This window comes from Leopardus geoffroyi, chromosome A3, assembly GCF_018350155.1.
Source record: "Leopardus geoffroyi isolate Oge1 chromosome A3, O.geoffroyi_Oge1_pat1.0, whole genome shotgun sequence".
In the NCBI taxonomy this organism is placed as follows: domain Eukaryota; kingdom Metazoa; phylum Chordata; class Mammalia; order Carnivora; family Felidae; genus Leopardus; species Leopardus geoffroyi.
In genome coordinates this window covers 11,360,435-11,380,395 of record NC_059336.1, presented here as the reverse complement: position 1 = coordinate 11,380,395, position 19,961 = coordinate 11,360,435, and the positions used below count along the sequence as shown (strand labels likewise).

The 19,961-nt window shown below is 47.7% G+C and overlaps 1 long non-coding RNA gene across 1 annotated transcript in view; it reads right to left on the bottom strand.

Moving 5' to 3' along the window:
* Positions 1-2,900: 2,900 nt before the first annotated feature.
* The window catches only part of LOC123580030, a 28,862-nt gene continuing 11,801 nt past the window's right edge, over positions 2,901-19,961 (bottom strand). The window contains exons 3-5 of the long non-coding RNA XR_006703089.1: positions 4,430-4,518; positions 3,982-4,222; positions 2,901-3,783 (exon numbers count right to left, since the gene is read on the bottom strand). This is a non-coding gene — a long non-coding RNA (uncharacterized LOC123580030). The remainder of the gene's footprint in view (positions 3,784-3,981; positions 4,223-4,429; positions 4,519-19,961) is intronic.

The window sequence follows — 19,961 nt, the reverse complement described above, 5'->3', positions numbered from 1 at the left end:
CCCAGGCAAGGAACCAATTGCCAGTCATACAAGGAAAGGCTCCGGAGGATGCCAGCCCCCAGTCGCCGCGTCATCCCCAGCCTTCAAGTCTTTCCGCTGAGACTCCAGACCTCGGGGAGGAGAGACCAACCCTCTTGCTGGGCTTCGTCTGAATTTCTAACCCGCAGAATCTGAGAGATACAAATCCGTGAGACTAGGACGACTCTTTTACGCCACTAAGTTTTGGGGAGTTTGTTAGGCAGCAATGGTAACCAAAACACACAGCGGGCAAGGGGCAAGGTCAGATTCCATCCCCAGTCTCTCTGCCCTCAGGGCGGCCCCTTGAACCACCATAACGGCTGGTGACCCGATGGGTACCACCCCACAGCACAGGCCGGGAGGAGGAGGTCAATGCTCCCTTCCCTGACCTCAGTGTGCCTGGTGACAGACATCCCCTGTCTCAAGCTGACCAGAAACGTCTTCCTTTCGCGTGTCAGTTTGTGGCTGCTGCCGTGGTTGTTGTTCAGTACACAAGAATGGTTATTCTTTGTAGAAAACCCAGAATAAACAAATAAGGAAAAACAAAGTCCACCGGTCATCCTCACCAGGCAGGAAGAGTCTCCACGAAACCGTTGACTCTGTGGTAGAATCATAACATACAAGCATTTAATTCACACAATGTCACCTTGCATATGGGGCTGAAAAGGGAGGGGGGAGGGGCAAACGAGAGGGAGGGAGGGGGAGAGAGAACAGATCTAAATAGTGCGCGTGAGCAGACAAAGCCTGTCTTTTGCTCAGCATAGTTGCAAACACAGAACACGCAGTGGCTGTTTCGCTTTGCTCAGAGGTCATAGCGCACTATGGCTGAGAGAAAATTCGTTTCCCAGGACCACTTTGACTCGACACGAAAAGAGACCTCCCCCGTCCCGCACCCCGCCAAGAATTGGGATCGCTTTACACGTATAATTTTGTACCTGCCTTTTTGCCGTAATGACATGCTCTGAGCTGCTTCCTGTGTTAGCTACTTTCTCCCGGCCTTCTTTGCAAAGAGGGGAGTTTTCCTGTGTTCACGCACTAAGTTGGTCCGTCCCGGAACACAGTAAAAGTAAAATTCTACTGAAATACTGTGAATTTCCCCATCATAGTGTTCAGTGAAGGAAACCAGACAGGAAAAGAGCACATGTTGTATGCTTCCCTCTATATAAAGTTCAAAAGCAGTGAAATTAATATATGGGGTTAGAATTCAGTACAGTGGTTAGCTGTGGGGGGAAGGGGGATTTGAGGGGAAGGGACATGAAGGGGGCTTCTGGAATGTTCTGTTTGTCCACCTGGTAAGGAATCGCTGTTTGATGTGTGCACTTTTCTGTGCACTTAGAAAATACACACACACACACACACACACACACACACACACACGGTGTTCTCAGAATACGGGCTGTGCTATCTGGAAATGCATGTTTCATGCTTTTGCCACATGAATACATATGTGGATGTTTAGAGGATTGGATATGGAGTCGGGAAAGCCCGGTCTGAATTCTGATTCGGCCACTCTTAAATGTGTCACTGCGGGCCAATTACTTAACCTCTCTGAGCCTCAGTTTCTTCATCTGGACCCCTTACCATGTCCACAAGGCCCAAAGGATCGGCCTCTGCCCAACCCCCCAGCTGGATTCCCCACCCTGTCTGGCTCCAGCTCTCTCTAAGCTCCAGCCACACCTGCCGTCATCCTGTTCCTGCCACAAGCAAAGCCTACTTTCAGGGCCTTTGCACTGGAACTACTCTCGCCCCGATTGTCCCGTGGATGGTTCTTGTTTTTCATTCATGTCTCCGTTCAAGGGTCCCGTCCTCAGAAAGCCCCTCCCTGGCCATTCCTCACACCAGCCATCCTCGACTACATTCCCTGGTCTCGTTTTCTTCTCAGGGGTTCTAACCGTCTGAAACCGTCATATTTGCTTTTTGTGTGGCTGTCTCTATCTACTTGTTATTGTTCAGTGCTTCCTGTAAGCCCACCGACTCCACGAGATCAGGCATCTTGATGAGCTTGTTCTTGGCTGTGTCCTCATCACCTAAAACAACATATTTGTTGAATTAATTAAGCAGTCTACACAGTGATCTGACTCCACTTTATAGAATCCTCAAGAGGTTCAATGAGATGATGTTTGGAAAGTGCAGCTTAAGCAGCTAGGTTTATAAAACGCAAGAAAGCACGAGAGAGCTTTGAAAGCCTTGTTTGAATGTGGTTCCTGCCACTGAGGGAATCTAATGAGGCTTAGGTTTCCCCTTGAGCTAGACCTTCAATAAACTGACCTGTGCAGGGGCACCTGGGTGGCTCAGTCGGTTGAGCATTCTGCTTCAACTCGGGCCATGATCTCATGGTTTGTGAGTTCAAGCCCCGCGTCGGGCTCTGTGCCGACAGCTCAGAGCCTGGAGCCTGCTTCGGACTCTGTGTCTCCCTCTCTCTCTGCCCCTCCCCTGCTCATGCTCTGTCTCTCAAAAATAAATAAATGTAAAAAAAAATTTTTTTAAACTTGATCTATGCAAAGTCTCTAAACCTTCTGCAGTCATTCCCCGCCCCCTCATCTTTGATGTTATTGGCCATTTACCTAGAATAAAAATCACTAATACTCCTATTTAGTTTATTTATTTAGATAACACTACGTTGCCATGGTATTCAGTAATTCCAAAGGTACAAAGAGTGTATAACGAGAAGTCTGTCTCCCTTTGACTTCTGCCCTGGAGGCAGCTAATACTTCCAGACATCCCGTAAATGCTTCCAGAAATTTCTTCTGCATAAACAGGCATGCAGAGATATATGTGCCCACCTTTTCTGTTTATACAAAAAGGATCTGATTATACACAAGGCTTTATGGCTTTGCTTTCTTTTCCCCCCTGCTTTACAACCTAGTTCCATATCACCGCCTATGAAGTGGTTTGTTCTTTTTAAGGGCTGTACGCACTTTATTATTTATTGACCCGTCGTAGTGACAGACGCTGGGGGCGGCCGGTCTTCTGCCAACGTGAGCAGCGCTCCGGTGAACGTCTGGCACAGGCATCTGGGCAGGAGAGTCCTGGCGTCCTCCTGAGCCTGGTAAAGGAGGAAGGAGCCCTTCCTTACCCTCATCTCCACCCTTGCCCCCTGCATCCACCCTCCCCGGTGTTTGTGTTTGGTCTTTTAAAGACTTTTTCAAAATTGACTTTGGCTTCTTGGCCTGAACTCTGAAGTGTTTGAGCTGATAAGATAGAGTGCTTGGCTGAGGGGGACTGGAGTAAATAGTTACCTTGGAGGCCCTGGGCCCGAGCGGAGGAAGGGGCCGTGGCCCTCAAAGCCCCTCCCCACCTCTAGCAGTGGGTGGTGTGGATGGGAGGAGGCTGAGCCCCAGCCAGGTCCCAGGTAGCCTGGGGAAGGGGAAGGAGTGGGAAGGTGGCTGCACTCAGGCCCACTCCTCACCCCTTCCTTGCGACCTTCGAGAACAGCACGGAGAGGGCCCAGCAAAGGTTGGCTTATTCTCCCGGGCTCCTCCTAAACCCAACAAGACCCGTGGGCAAGTTAGAGCAAAGTCTTGGCACACTCAAGACCCAGGTACATCCTGAAGAGGCCTGGCACCCCAAGGGGCCCAAGGGGGCCACAGAAGGGGCCCTGTCTCCACGGCTGTGGCAGAGAACATTGGCACTATCTTGAGACACCTCGTGTTGTCCGCCATTGTCTCATTCCGAGGGTTTTACGTGCGCAGCGTTGATCTCGGTCCTGGGCCACGGTCGCGAACAAATCGGTCCAGATTCCCACTTTCCAGAACTTTCTTCCCTCTAGAACAGCAGACAGGCAACAAACAGGCAAGAAGTGCCCAGGGGGCTCTGTGCTGCAGTGGGGGACAGACTGGCCGTGGGGGCCAGAGCAGGTCGGGGAAGGCCTCCCCAGTCCCGCCACACCCCGGCTTCACACCCCTCCGCGGCTCCCCGGGGTTCCCCGGGCCCACAGCTCCTGCATGATCTGACCCTGCCCACCTCTCCAACCAGATTCAGTGCCATCAGCTTGTCAACCCTCCGTGCGCGCCCCTCCCTCAGGTTCTCGCGTCACAGCCCCCCCTGCCTGCAACGCCCTCCCCTCCTACATCCTCCACCGGAGTATCGTCTCCTCCAGGAAGACTTCCGTGATGTTCCTGCACAGACCGGGAGCCTCCGCGGGGCTGACACGTGTTCCTGTACATTCCCTGTTCCAGCTCTGATCACTCTGGGTAGGGGTCACCTGTGTGTGGGTGACAGAGTGGCCCAGCATGACCAAAATCTGGATTCTGTGACTGGCCCACCTGGATTCAAATGCTGGCTGCTGGTCTTAGCTGTGCTGTGTCGGGACACAGCTTTCTCATCTGGAGCTATGGGCATTATGGTGAGACGCACCTCACAGGACGGATGTGAGGAAGAAGGGAGATCATGCAAGTGACGAGAACAGTACCTGGCACAGAGTTTGCACTGGGTAAAGGTTGGCTCGATCGTGACACTGTCCCCCTCCACAGCCCGTAGCTGGTGCTCGCTTCACGTTTGCTGGAAAAATAAACGCAGCCCTTCAAATACGTTTATGAAGATGAGCCATGGAGGGAGAATACTTGGGATAGAATGGAGAAGTTTCTAAAAACACAACACCAAATAGTTGGGCAGTATGTTTTCTAACTACGCGTGCACACACACACACACACACACACACACACACCCATACCCTGGTGTAGGAGAAAGAAAAAAACAGAACGTTCAGCGTGGTTGAATTAGAAGGATAGGACAAAGAATAATTTTTCTTCTTTCTTGTTTGATGTGTTTTTTTTCTAATCTTTAATAAGCATGTTTTCAATTTAAAGAGGAAAACATAACAACAAATCTGGAGAAGAGAGAGCCCGCAAGCCCTTTCTGTTCCATACAGTTTTTCCCACAAACCCGGGGCGGGGCGGGCGGGCGGGGCGGTCCGAGAAAGGGCTGCCCTTTAGAAGTGAAGCAAAGAGTGGGAAAACCAGCGCCTTCGGGGTGGCGAGGGTGTCGGCCGACCAGGAGGAAGTTGTGCGGAAGGAGGACACAGCAACCCGTCTCCCAACATGGGGCACCGTGGGACAGTCTGGACGCCACTGCCCCCAGAAAGCCTCCCCAGACCGGGCAGCCACCCCGCCTGCCGCCACAGCCCCGTTTGCCTGCAGCTTAACGTGTCGCATACCGCTGTGTCTGTCAAGGGCCTGCCACGTGCATTGCCGGACCTCCCCTAGTCCTGACAGCCTGCCGGGGAGCGAGTGGGAGGTGACTGCTGCTAGCCCCATTCCACAGAGGGAGAAACTGAGGCTCAAAAGATTTAATACTTGGCCCAAGGTTGCCCTGCTGGTAAATGTCTGAACTTAACACCGTTTGGTTCCATCCTCGTCTGTGATCGGCTTCCCTCTCATTTCACTACGTCCCCAAGGCCTGGCCTAGGGTCGAGCACACAACGAGGGCCTAATAATAATGGTTGAGTAAATGAACCAACAAATGGATAGGTGACTGATGGATGGAATGAATGGATGGCTGAATATGAAAAAGAATTAATTACATAAAAGACGATGAAAGGCAGAGGACTCTAAAAGGATGAAAATGTTTGTTCCTGTACATCGAATATGCCCTTCCAAAAGGTTGCAGCTGTCAACTCTGAGGCCAAGTCAGGCTCCAGACGTGTTCTGTCTGGTTGTTGCAGGGTTTTAAATACTTTAAATTAATTGCCATTATATAAAAATCAGAAAAGTTCACATTAGAAATCTAGATGTCTGGCTTCTCTTGAAAAATCAGGCCAAAGAGATTCTTAACAACTGAGAACAAACTGAGGGTTGATGGGGGGTGGGAGGGAGGGGAGGGTGGGTGATGGGTATTGAGGAGGGCACCTTTTGGGATGAGCACTGGGTGTTGTATGGAAACCAATTTGACAATAAACTTCATAAAAAAAAAAGAAAGAAAGAAAAATCAGGCCAGTGCATATACTAGGGACCCCAGGGCCAGGGCTGGTGGGGCCGCGCCCTTTAGGACACCTCAGGCTCCCCCGGTCCCCACTGCATCGCTGATCTTGAGGTTCAGTATCAGCTGCCGTGTATCATTACACTTTGCGCTGCTGTTTTCTCATAGCACAAGGATAAGGAGCCTGAAAAATCTCTTGTACATGACTCTCCATCAAAAGTGGGAAAATGAGGGGCGCCTGGTGGCTCAGTCAGTTGAGCATCCGACTTTTGGCTCAGGTCATGATCTCACGGTCTGTGGGTTCGAGCCCCACTTCGGGCTCTGTGCTGACAGCTGAGAGCCTGGAGCTGCTTCAGATTCTGTGTCTCCCTCTCTCTGCCCCTCCCCCATTCATGCTCTCTCTCTCGCGCGCGCTCTCTCTCTCTCTCTCTCTGTCAAAAATACATAAACATTAAAAAAAAAAAAAAGTGGGAAAAGGAGGGGTGCCTGGGTGGCTCAGTCAGTTGAGCATCCGACTTTTGGCTCAGGTCATGATCTCACGGTCTGTGGGTTCGAGACTCACATCGGGCTCTGCGCTGACAGCATGAGCCTGCCTGCGATTCTCTCTCCCCTCTTTCTCTACCCCTCCTCTGCTCTCTCACTTTCTCTCAAAATAAATAAACAGGGGCGCCTGGGTGGCGCAGTCGGTTAAGCGTCCGACTTCAGCCAGGTCACGATCTCGCGGTCTGGGAGTTCGAGCCCCGCGTCGGGCTCTGGGCTGATGGCTCAGAGCCTGGAGCCTGTTTCCGATTCTGTGTCTCCCTCTCTCTCTGCCCCTCCCCCGTTCATGCTCTGTCTCTCTCTGTCCCCAAAATAAATAAACGTTGAAAAAAAATAAAAAAATAAAAAATAAAAAAAATAAATAATCTTTTTTTTGTTTTTGTTTTTAAAGTGGGGAAATGAAAACAGGTAAAGAGGAAACGTGAAAGAAGTCTTCCTTTGGAGACGTAGAGGATATTCCTGCAAATCTGACCCGTGAGCCATGCCGATTTTCCCGAGGGCCAGTAGAGGCCAGTGGTTAAGGGCACAGATGCCAGAAACCGACAGCATGGGTTCAAGCCCCGGTTCCAGCACGCACTGCTGCTTGCGTGACCTCGGGCAACTCACCGAATCTCTCTGGGCCTCAGTTTCCTCCTCTGTAAAGCAAAGATGGTGTCAGTCCCCACCTCCCAGGATGTTAATGAATAAGTTCCTATATGTAAGGCTCTCTGTGTGTGAACCACGCTTACTTATGCACCACCGGCTTTGGTGGTTGATGGGAACGGCCTGGGCCCCATGGGTCCACAGCAGGGGTTCTCAACCAAGGGCCATTTGGCAATGTCTAGATTTGGCAATACCTAGAGACATTTCGGTCTGTCACAACTTGAGGGGAGGTGCTACTGGCATCTAGTAGGTAGAGGCCAGCATGCTGTGAAACATCCTACGACACACAGGACAGACTCTCACAGCAGCAAAGGATTATGCAGGATTCCTGGACCCAAAGGGGCCAAATTGGGGTCAGACATGTGGAAGGCCCTAGGGCTGCCAGCGGTGGTTCCCTCAAGGGAGATCAAGGCTGAGGCCACTGCCTTGGGGGGTAGCAGGAGATATTCCCTCTGGCCCTGAGCCACCCCAGCCTCCAGGATCGTCAGACCCCAAGGGTGGTCCCGTTCCAGGATGCCTGGACCCAGCCTGTTCCCAGAGCCACGGACTGGGCGAGCGATGTGTCCCTGGCGCCTCCTGGTGGCTCCGTCCCTGAACTGCATGATACTCCCCAGCCTGAGGTAGTGGGAGGGAGGAGAGGAACTTGTCCCAGGGCCACCTTCATCCAGGTTAGTTGGAAATAGGGGGATTTAAAGTAATGGAAGGTGGCAGCCAAGGCCTGGGAGACAAACTGACATGGGTTTGAGCCCCAGCTCTTCCACAGACCAATAGGGAGACCTTGGACACATCCCACCGCCCCCCTGGACCTCAGGTCCTCTCTGTAAGACAAGAATGATGTTACTTACTTCACCATGGAAGATTAGATTAAGTGACAGAATAGATGGCACATATTACATGCTTCCTAATCCTCCTCTCTGACACTTGTGTTCACATAAATCCATAATCTTGTACCTTTGATAAACTTCCAAGGTACCCAGGGGACTTCTAAGTAAGCATCAAGTACGTAATTTTGGTGCCACTGATATGGAAAGGGATCCACAATATATTGTCAAATACCCACAGGCCTCAAAAGCATTGTGCACAGTGGGACCCCATTTTTGTTTGATAAATCCATATTTTTTTTAATTTTTATTTTTTTAGAGAGAGACAGAGAGAAACGAGCAGAGGGGAGGGGCAGGGGGAAAGAGAGAATCTTAAGCAGGCTCCATGCTGAGTGTGGAGCTCCATCTCATGACCCTGAGATTATGACCTGAGCTGAAATCCAAGAGTCGGACATTTAACTGACTGAGCCACCCAGGCGCCCCGATGAATCCATATTTTAAAATACGTACATTTGTAACATATATGAGAAACAAAGACCTCGTTGTCTTAGTGTAGAAAGAGCCCTTGCAGATGAATAAAAAAGATGATCACGCGACAGAAAACCAGGCAAAGGACGTGAATGCTTTGCTACCAAAGAAACACAAATGGCCTTTACATATATTTTTAAATTCTGAATGTAACACAAAAGGAAAGACTATGTGCATTGGAAGTATGATAAATGCCTTTATCCCCATCTGCAGGGCAGAGATGGAGAAGTCTGATAATAGTTGGCCTTGGCTGGAGTGTGGGGAAACCAGTGCTCACGTAGGTTATTGGTCTGAATGTCAATTGGTAGGTATGACCTTAGAAAGCATTTAGGCAATAAGTGTCAAAATTTTAAAATGCACTTGCCCTATGACTGGGTAGCTCAGTTACTAAGAATTTATCTTACAGAAATAGATCCACATACATAGAAAGACTCCTGTGAAAGGAACACTAATTGCAGCATTGTTTGCACAGCAAAAGACTGGAATCGCCGACCTGACTATCACCAGGGACTGTTTAGATAAATGATTATATTCAGACAATGGACTATGTGAAGAATGCTCTCCTACTGCTGATCTGGAAAGATCTCCAAGGTATATTGTTAAGTTTAAAAAAAAAAAAAAAAAAAGAAAGAAAGAAAACTAGCGCAGAACAGGGTGTGTTGTACGCTTCTATTTAAAGAAACAACTACAGGAATTCATGCACATGTTTGCTTATCTACATTCTGGATATCTCTGTGATGATCCCCAAGAAGCAAAACCAGGATGGCTTCTGGGGAGGGAGCTCGGAGCTGCTGGTGGGGGCAGGGGAGGGGGGTGAGGATTATGAGATTATCCTCTATAAATCTTTGGTACCCTTTCAATTGTTTTTCATATGAATATGTTTCCTTATTTATGTTTTAAAATGTTTAGTGCACCAACCGATGAGAGAAAGAGAGAAAGGCCTGGAAGGATGTGCCCCAAAGTATCTCTGGGAGGCTGATGTTAAGAGTGACCTTTATTTTCTTCTTTTTACTTCGATAGTTTTCTAATTTTTAAAAATAACTATCAAAGGGGCGACTGGATGGCTCGGTCGGCCAAGCGTCCAACTCTTGACTTCCGCCCAGGTCACAATCCCAGGGTCGTGGGTCTTCGCTGACAGCATGGAGGCTGCTTGGGATTCTCTCTCTCCCTCTCTCTCTCCCCCTCCCTTTCCCTCCCCTCCTTCTCTCTCAGAGTAAGCAAGCTTTTTCTTAAAAAGTGAGAAATAATGCAGCCCTCCTACCATGCACTTGCTAGGTATTAAAACCCAAGCTTCAAACTCAAATCTGGGTTCCAGCCGAATTCAAATGGGCATTTTCTCAGCTGAGCACGTGTTCTACGCTCTTGACCTGCGTTTCCTCCGCTCTGACATGGGAAGACCTTAGGGGTGCCGGGAGGCTTGTGGGAGACAAAGCCGGTCAAGCACTTAGATCCTGGTGTACGCAGCGCGACACGCACAATGGGCACACAGGGAACAGGAAGGAATTCTGCGCACGCAAGGGCGACAGGACGGATGACAGGATGGAGGCCCTTTGCTTCCCTGGGGATCAGTTTGCATCTACTGGCTCTGTCCGGAGTCCCCTGTACACGGCCCAATTCCGCAGGGCAGTCTCCCGACAGTTTGGAGAGAGTGACACCAAGTGGCCAAACTTGGAACTACACCCTCAGGCGGCAGGTTTCCCCGGAGCAGCTCCCAGTCCCCTCCAGCCGTGGTCTTGAGCTGGGCCTGAACCTCCCTGGATCTCAGTGTTCTCTACTGGAAAATGGAGATAATGCTGCCTACCTGGCAGAGCAGAGGTGAGGATTAAATAAGGTAACCCGCAGACCTCGTCTGCGGGACCATTACGTCACGCAACCTAGGGCGGGCCCCTGGGGGAGGGGTGGGCATTCAGGAAATTGCGCAACAGAGCAAGCACCTCGGATGGTGGGGCCTTCGAGATCATCGTCCCTCAAACTGTTCGTTTCCTTCCACCCTCCCCCCAGAGTGATTCTAAAGCGGAGTCGCCCGAAGTGTGGACAAGTACCAACGGTGCTTTGCGGGAAGCTTTTAGTGGGTACAGAGCTGCCCCCATCAAATAACATTCCATTTTCCTTCGATCTTTCTGATTACATCTCGGCAACAGTGTCAGATTGATACTGGTGTGCCTTCATGCCTTTCCAAGGCTCACCCATCTCCCGTTTGAACGAAAGGAGAGCAGGCCTTAGAGCCTTCGGAAGGCACGGCTGCTTGGCCACAATTTAATAAAGTAAATGTTTTCATAAATATTTATTTTTTGTGGTCACCTTCTACTGAGGGCAAGTGGTGTTGGTTTTCCATTTATGATAGATGTGGTAGATTGTGTTATGGTCAATGTTTATCAGTCCTTCCTACTGGCAGTTCCCTGGTGACTCTCTACTGACGTCAGGCTTGGCTGCGTGACATGCTCTGACCAACAGAATGTGCGTTCAGCTTCCAGGCAGAAGTCCTGAGAGCCAGCATGTGTTTCTGTCATTTGCCCTTTTGTGTCTGTCAGAGAGATGGGCAGGGGGGAGGGCAGGGATGGGCTGCTTCTTCAACCTGATTCCCAGAGTGTAAAATAGACACACGGACCACAGCTGCAGCCAACCTGCAACCGAAATGAAATATGCACGAGAAACACACCTTTGTGGTTAACAGCCCGCTGGGCTGTTTGTTATTGCAGCGGAACCTAACCCGAGTTGCCTGCTACAGTAGAGATAAAATGTCTCCATTGAATATAAATACACTTAAGTAAAATTACCATGTTCATTTAAAGAAAAACATTAAGTAGATAAGGTGACATGCATGAGGAAGATCATGGGTGGGTGACTAAAGTTTAGAAAACACCGGTGCTGGAGTTTTAAATGTGAAAAATTGTTACCCTAGGTTGCAGGTGGCTCATTCCAGAGCCCCCCAAATGCCTCCCAACTCACATTTTAAACTCCCGTCCGCCTCCTACCACATAGCCAGAATGAGTTTTCTAAAGCGCTGATCTCATCAGTTTCCTCTCCTGCTCTAACTTCTTTGATGGCTCCCTCGTGCCCTCAGATAAGTCCTCAGTCATCTTCATGGCGTACCAGGCCTATCATAGTCTGTCCATTCATCTACTTCTCTCCCTCCTGTGCTCTCTGCTCTAGCCACACTGATTTCTTTGTTATTCTTCAAACACAGCAAGCACGCTCTTGCCTCAGGGCCTTTGCATTTGCCATTCTCTCCACTTGTGATGCCCTTCCTGGAGATAGGAACATGATGATTCCCACACTCCGTAAGGTGTCTGCTTAAATATTATTTACTTAAAGAGTTCTTTCTGGACCATGCAATAAAAAATAGCAATCCCTTATTCTCCTGCCTCCGTATTCTGGATTCTTTCTCCATATCACCAATTACCTTCTGACCATTTTACATATTTCTCTCGTGTCTGTATCCCCCATTAGAATATTGGCTCCTTGAAGGCAAGCATTTTGTCTGGTTTTTGTTGTCATTTGCTCGTTTGTTTGTTTTTTTGCTGTTGTAGTCCCAGTGCCTAGAACACCACCTGGCACATAGCAGGTGCTCAGTAAGTACTCGCTGAATGAAGGGATGAATACAAGTTGACAAAGATGGACACCAGCAGTGCTAGGCCCCTGGCGCCAGCTCCAAATCCCTCTGATAAAGAACTCCTGTTGCTAATGGTTCAGAATTGAGTCTCATTGGCTACCTCAGATCACATGTCTCTTCCTGAACCAATCACCACGGCCCAAGAGAATGGAATACACTGATTGGCCAGGCCTAGGTCCAATGCCCATAGTTCAGTCCAGAAGTAGGCTGGGATTGAGGAGAAGCAGGAGTGTTACCTATGAAAACTGAGATGCTGTTGTCGGAGAAAGAGGAAAGGGATGCTGGGGAGGCAAAACCATAAAGGTAAATTATTCACCTGGCTCAGCCCCCTCGGACCTAGCGAGGGTTCTGTGAATGAGTAGCCTTATTTGGGATAAAGTTGTAGTCAGGTGGGGGGTGGATAGGTGTGGAGAAACTCTGTTAATACCAGAGCTAGAGCTAGAGGAAGGAGCAGGTAAGCGCGGCAGCCCCTAGATGCCAATATATCCATGGCATTAAAACATTGTTGAAAGAGATTAAAAGTTTGGATCTAGAAGTAATCTTAGGTTTCTGCATGCACTTCTTACATAATCAACAAATATTAATCTCTCTTCTGACACTGAGGATGACACCCTTGAGCAGAATTTTAAAAATAGACATTGTTGGCTCTAATCTGTTACTGTTGATTAGTTTGAGAACCCATATGCTTATTGCATGATATGACCATAAGGCAAACCACAAACCCCACAACCAGCCAAGTGGGGCCTCCTGAAATTGGCAGTCATGGTCAGCTGAAATTCTGAAACCATATGGCATCGTGCTGTTATTGGGAATGAGTAATCTATTTTGTTCCAGCATCGAAATTCTGAGCTCTTTAATAATGTCTCCAGTGGTAGAGTCTGAGAGTTGTCCCCCAATATCAGTTTTCCCCTTTTATAATTATAAAGCAGCACATGGCTGCTCAGAATGAACTACACTTCCCAGCCTCCTTTGCAGTAAGGAGTGGCCATGTGACTGAGGCATGGCCAATGGGATGTGAGCAAAACATGGAAATGCAAACATGGCGGTCAACCATTTGGCTTTCGGGATGGGGACAGTATGCCGCGGCTGCTGGACGACAAGTTAGGGGCCCAAGCCCCTGACAACCTCATGGTGTAGAGCCACCACCTTAACGCAGGCTTTTGGGGGGAAATGCACCTTGTATTGTAATTTCTGTCTCACGTCTCTGGACCCCACAGATGAAATTGTATCCAAAATAATACACCTCTGAAGAAGTTGGTCTGACTTGGAAAAGCCCAGAAAATACACACATGACAGAAAAAAAGGAACAGAAAGAAGCACACAGCTTTGATTCCCGTGTACCAATGTATTCCTTTTCAATACACACGTACATAATACATACTTTCACTACGTGCTTAACACCATCTCAAGGGACATACCCTGCCCGGGGTCCCCCTATAACTTAGCTTCTGTAACAAAACTGTGCTTTGGGACCTTTAACTTAAGTCCTCCCGCCTCCTCATTCCCAAAGTTGGCCAGCTTCCAGTTGCATATGGGTTGTCTTTTAGAAATACAGATTCCTGGGCCTTGGCCAATTCATTTGAAGACGTGGAATATTAGGAATTTGTAATCTTAACAACACTCCCCATCTCACTAGCTGTGTGGCCTTGGGCGAGTTATTTAACTTCCCTGTGCGGCTGTTCCCTTGGCAGTTGGAGGGAGACAGTAATCGTGCCTGCCACCGCAGAGCTGTTGTGAGGGCACGTGTACGTCCGGGTACCAAACACCTAGCCTAGTAGCTGGAACGGAGTGGGAGCTACATGTGTGACCTACCGTTACGCCCGTTGGTGGCAGTATAAATCGATGCAAACTTTCTGCAAGCCCATTTGCACTGTCTACTTAGCCTGCGATCACTCTCACCATCTGTGTGCACAGGTACACAGCACACACTTACTCGAGGGTGGATTGAGCACCCACAATTTAGTCAGGTTGAAAGAGGCAAAGCTGCAGTAACAAACCCCCAAATCGCAGTGACTTAATACAGCCAAGGTCTCTTTCTTGCTTTCGCATCATGATGCAGGCTGAGTACCCTTCACCTTGTTGCCGTCTAGAACAGGTGGTCTTGGAGGTGGACACGGTGGGCAGAGCGAGCTAGAAGGTTTAATGGCAGTTTTTGTGTTTTTTTAATTTGTTTTAACGTTTTATTTTTTGAGAGACAGAGCATGAGCAGGGGAGGGGCAGAGAGAGAGGGAGACACAGAACCCGAAGCAAACTCCAGGCTCTGAGCTGTCAGCACAGAGCCCGACGTGGGGCTCCAACCCACGGACCATGAGGTCATGACCTGAGCCGAAGTCGGAGGCTGGACCAGCTGAGCCCCCCGGGCACCCTTCTAATGGCAGTTTTTAAAGACTGGGCCGGGGGAGCTTACATCACTTCTGCCCATCCCGTTAGACAGAAATGAGCCGCACGGTTGTAACCTAATTGCAAGGGAGGCTGGAGAAAACAGAGAGAGTATGGATGTTGAGTGAGTGTCGTCTCTGGGATATCTATTTACAGGGGACTGTTGTGGGAGCTGGGGACCCAGAGGTGAGCAAGACCAGGAGGGTCCCAGCCTACACAGAGCTTCCCTTATAAAAACCTCTATTCTGAACATGACTCCAGGGATATATCATTTTGTGCTTGAGCAAGATTATCTGAAGGAAACATTTGCAGAAGACATATGCATTTGTCACTTTGATAGATACAGTCCAATCGCCCTCCGTAGGATTGTGCCAGTTTTCACTTCCACCGACAGGTACAAGAGTGATTCTCGTCCCGCAGCTTTGCCAACACAGGCTGTTATCAGACTTCTGGATTTCTGCCAATCTGATAGGTGAGAAATGATTTCTCTGTGTACTTTTAATTTGCATTGTTCTCATTGTAAAGGAGGTTGAACACCCTTTCATAGGTTTATGCTCAATTTGTATTTCCTTCTCTGTGAACTGTGTATTTGGGTCCCTTGTCCATTTTCCTACCGACATTATTAAATGACAAAATGAAGGGGTAGAACAGAACACATGTTGGAATCACTGTGGTAAATTAAGAGCAAAGCAATATTTTGGCATACACATGTAAATATTCTTGTATACGCATAAAAGGTTGTCACAAGCAACCACGGGAAAGTGTTAAGAAGGGAATAAACTTGATGCCATTTTTTTAAGGCGTGAGCTTTAAAAAGGTTAATTATTTCACGGGTGCCCGGGCGGCTCAGTCGGTTGAGCCTCCGCCTTCAGCTCAGGTCACGATCTCACAGTTTGCGAGTTCGAGCCCCACGTTGGGCTCTGTGCTGCCAGCTCGGAGCCTGGAGCCTGCTTCCGATTCTGTCTCTCTCTTTCTTTCTGCCCCTCTCCTGCTTGCACTCTGTCTCTCTCTGTTTCTCAAAAATAAATAAACGTTAAAAAAAAATTTTTTAAGGTTATTTCAGTTCCCTGAATTTGAGGGTGATTTGTTTACACCTGAGTGCTATTTTTTGAGCCTTTCTGAATGACATCACTTTTCTAACCATGTACAAGCATTACTTATATTTTTTGTTAAATGTCAATAAGGGTTATTTGAACTTTGTTTTGCCTTTATATTTTTTTCTATTTTAAAAGTTCTAATATATGTTATTTTAACTCAAGAAATTTTTAGAAGCACGCTGTATCTGCAAAGAATCACCATCAGGAATTGAGGCCGGCCCCAGAATTCAGCTCAAGTCTTACACTTTCTAAGTGCTCAAGAAAATTTGTTGGATCGAAAGAAATGGAAGCTTCTCTTTAACTGAAAGATCCCAGATGTGGAATTGCACTATTCTTTTATTTTTAAGATCAACAGGAGAGAGAAACTGGAGTTGCCTCGCCTGGGATTTTTCTTTTTTTTTTTTTTTTTTTTTTTTTTTCTTTTTTCTTTTCCAGGTGAGGAGCCTGGTGCCTTTGTCCCATAAAGTCAAAAGCTTTAGGAAACACTGGAAGGGAATCTGAGAAGGATGCCGCCCTCTCAATGCTGCCTGGGAGTCCCGAGGTTTTATATCATTGGTTCAGTTGGGGTCATGTGCCCGCCCCAGCCAATCACCAGGGAGTGGACCACTGATTGGTCACACCCCGTTCCTGAAGCCGGAGGTGGAGTTTACACTGCCCAAACCAGGTGGACCAGGGGACCCTGGCTGTGTGGGTTTTGGCCAAAGGAAAATGGGAGTGCTGGTGCCAGAAGGAACAACAGATGCTGGAAGGCAAGGGCAACGTCATCTCTGCTGCCACATCGCCTCCACCACCACAGACACCTACCATGCCAGCTGCTGGGGACGTGGTGGTGAACAAGGCAGACATTGTCCCAGCCCTCAAGGAGCTAACATCTTAGAGAGGCGGCGGGGGGGAGGCACCCAGATGTTTTTCAACTTACAGACTGCAGTCAGTTCTGCGAAAGCCACAGACAACGGGCTGAGGTAGAAGATACCTTGACCTTGACTAGGTTGGTCAGAGCGGAAGTGAGACAGGACAGATCAGAAGAAACAACCAAATAGTCACAGATGAAAAAAAAAAAAAAAAATCAAGGTGGATTCCTGACTTCACACCTCAGCCAGGACGAACTCCCAGTAGATCATAGACTTGAACATATAAAGTGAAACCACAGATGTGGTAAAATCACGCAGGTATTAAGTGTTTTGGAACTTCAGACTGCAACACACGTTTTCAATAATGAAGCAAAGCCCAAATGTCCTAAAATGAAAGATGGACAAATTTAACAGCCTAAAACTGTCAAAAACAATATTTATGGCTAAAAATAACCTTACTAGATGAAATGCCAAAAGACAAATTGGGCTTATTTGGGCTAATCACAAAGGGCTAATTTACTTAACATACAAAGTGCTCCAAAAAATTAATAAGAAAGAAACCACAGACAACTCGGTAGGTAAATGGGCAAAAAAGATTGTTCACAGAGAAGGAAAAACAAATGGCTTGTCAGGTAGGAAAAGATGTTCAATTTCATGCATAATAAGAGAAATGAGATATCATGTTCCTCCCCATTAGATTAGCAAAAATCCCAGTTTGACAATCCACTGTATTGGGATCAGAAAATGAGTGGGGCGCCTGGGTGGCTCAGTCAGTTAAGTGACCAACTCTTGCTTTGGGCTCAGGTCATCATCTCCTGGTTTGTGGGATGGGGCCCTACACTGGGGTCTACTCTGACAGCTCAGAGTTTGCTCGGGATTCTCTCTCTCCTCCTCCTTTGCCCCTCCCCGGGCTCATGCTCTTTCTCTCTCTCAAAAATAAACAAGGAAACATTAAAAAGGAAAATGAGCCACTCCACATTAAAAAAAAAAAAAAAAAAAAACTTTAGCAATATTCATTCAATGTAAAATGCCCATATCTGTTACCCTGACAATTCTACTTTAATCATTTATTTTACGGGTTCGTCGATACATACACTAAATGACGTATATATATAGTCATTCACTGTCATGTTGCTTTCAATTGCAAAAAAAAAAAAAAAATAGGAAACTGCCTACTGATAGAGAGTAGAATAAATGAGAGTCCGTCTGCCCGAGACAGTGTTCCCTGGTATAAAAGAAGGAGGTGGCTGTGAGCGGGTAAGTGAAGCTCATGCCAGGGTTTCCTAAGAAAACAAAACAACTTGCACAACTACGTGTTCGGCATGTCTCATTTGTAACATTTTAAGGGAGTGGAGGGGAAAAGAATATATATTCGTATTTGCTCATACAGGCAAAAAACATATTAAAAGGACAAGGAAGGGTCTAATAACTGGGTGCTAGAGGAAATAGCATATACAAAAGGCCCCAAGGTAAAAAAAAAAAAAAAAAAAAAAAAGTGGGGGCGTGTAAATTCCAAGGATTAAGAGTGTGCCTGGGAAAGATGACATATGTTACAGGTGGTGGCCAGATGCTCCAGAGCCTTGTAGACCACCATTTAGGAGGCTAGTCTTGGGTCCAAATGCAGTGGGAAGACATCCCAAAGAACACGATCCAATTCAGATTTTAAGAACATCTTGCGATCGTTTGGGAGAAATTGTTGGAGAAAAGCAAATTGGAAGCAGGGAGACCAAGTAGGAGACTGGACAGTTTTCTACAGGAGAGAGAAGGTGGACTGGACCTGGCCGTGGCCATGGAGATGGTGAGGAGTGGACAGGCTTAAAAGAGAGCTCCAAGTTGGAATCCGGGGTTGGATGTGGCACCAGAAGGGGCAGTAAAGCCAAGGGAAGGCTGGAGCCTGACCTCTGGCTCACGTGTAGGTGGTGACAGTGTTGACTGGGCTGGGAAGGGGCCTAGGGTTGGCTTGGGATGGAGGTGCCCTCCAGGATGGGGCATGTTAAAGTTGAGATGTCAAGGTCGGTAACACGTCTAACTGGAGACATCGAGTGGGCAGTTGGGTGCTTGAGCCCGCAATGGGGGAAGCCAGGAAGAACTGACGTGACCTTCACAACATAACAAGGGCAGACCCTGCGTGGATTCCAACTTGGGGCCCCATGCCTACCCTAGACAAGGGTGGACGCATACCTACCCAAAGTCAGGTTCCAGAGTGTTCATAGCAGCTTTAGCCACGACAGCCCTACACTGGAAGTGGCCCAGGTGCTTTTCAACAGCAGATGGATAAATAAATTATAACAGAGAAAGAACAGATAGATAGAGATGATAGATAGGAGATACAGGCTAAAATAATGAAAAGAAAGCTACTGACACACCCAACACCATGAATGAATCTCACAGACTGTGCAGAAGAAACCAGGCCCAAGGAATGCATACAGTATAATGCCATTTATACAGGATTCGAGAATCAGCAAAACTAATCTCTAGTGATAAAAGTCACAACACGGGTTATGTCAGGTGGGAGAGAGACAGGGAATAGACTAGAAAGGCAAGGGGAATTGGGGGGGTGGGAGTTGAATGTTCTAGAACTGAGTGGTGATTACCCAGGTGCGAATTTATGTAAGAAGCGTTTTAGTTATGTTATACCTCAATTTTAACTAAAAGAAAAAAAATCTTAAAAGTGGGGGGAGGGGGGGGGGCGGCGCCTGGGTGACTCAGTCAGTTAAGCGTCCAACTTCAGCTCAGGTCATAATCTCGCATGAGTTCAAGCTCCGCATCGGGCTCTGCGCTGACAGCTCAGAGCCTGGAGCTGCTTCAGATTCTGTGTCTCCCTCTGTCTCTGCCCCTCCCCTGCTCATGCTCATGCTCTCTCTCTCTCTCTCTCAAAAATATTAAAAAATATTTAAATATTGTTGAAGAATAAGTGGACTAGCATTATCATCTTAGCAAAAATCAACATAATTCACTTCAAAACAGAAATAATTTCAAAAGTGCTGCAACTATCTTATTATTTTTATATCACTTTTCCTCAACTTTAGAAAAAAACTAAATACTTCTAGGGATAAAAGATTTTTTTTAATGTTTACTATTTTGAGAGAGAGAGAGAGAGGAGAGAGAGGGCATGAGCAAGAGAGGAGCAGAGAGGGAGAAGGAGACAGAGAGAATTCCAAGCAGCCTCCATGCTGTCAACACAGAGCCCGACACGGGGCTCAATCTCATGAACCATGAGATCATGACCTGGGCCCAACTCAAAAGTCGGATGCTCAACAGACTGAACCATGCAGGCGCCCTGGGATAAAAGTTTGTTTGACTTGAATTTTGAAAATTCCTTCATTGTCATTTCTTTTTCTCCTGTTAAATGAACAAAATTAAATTTAAACATTTTTTTCAGTAAGTCATGTCTTCCATTTAAAGAACACTATCTTGGTGGCCCAGATGCTTCTGAAGGTAGGGGGAAAGGGCCAGACTGAGCATAGGGGCCTCGGCTAGACGTTGGTATAAGGCACCCAATCCCCCAGCGAGTCTGTAGAGCCAGGCGACTGCCCCTCCCTCTTGGCAGAGGTCT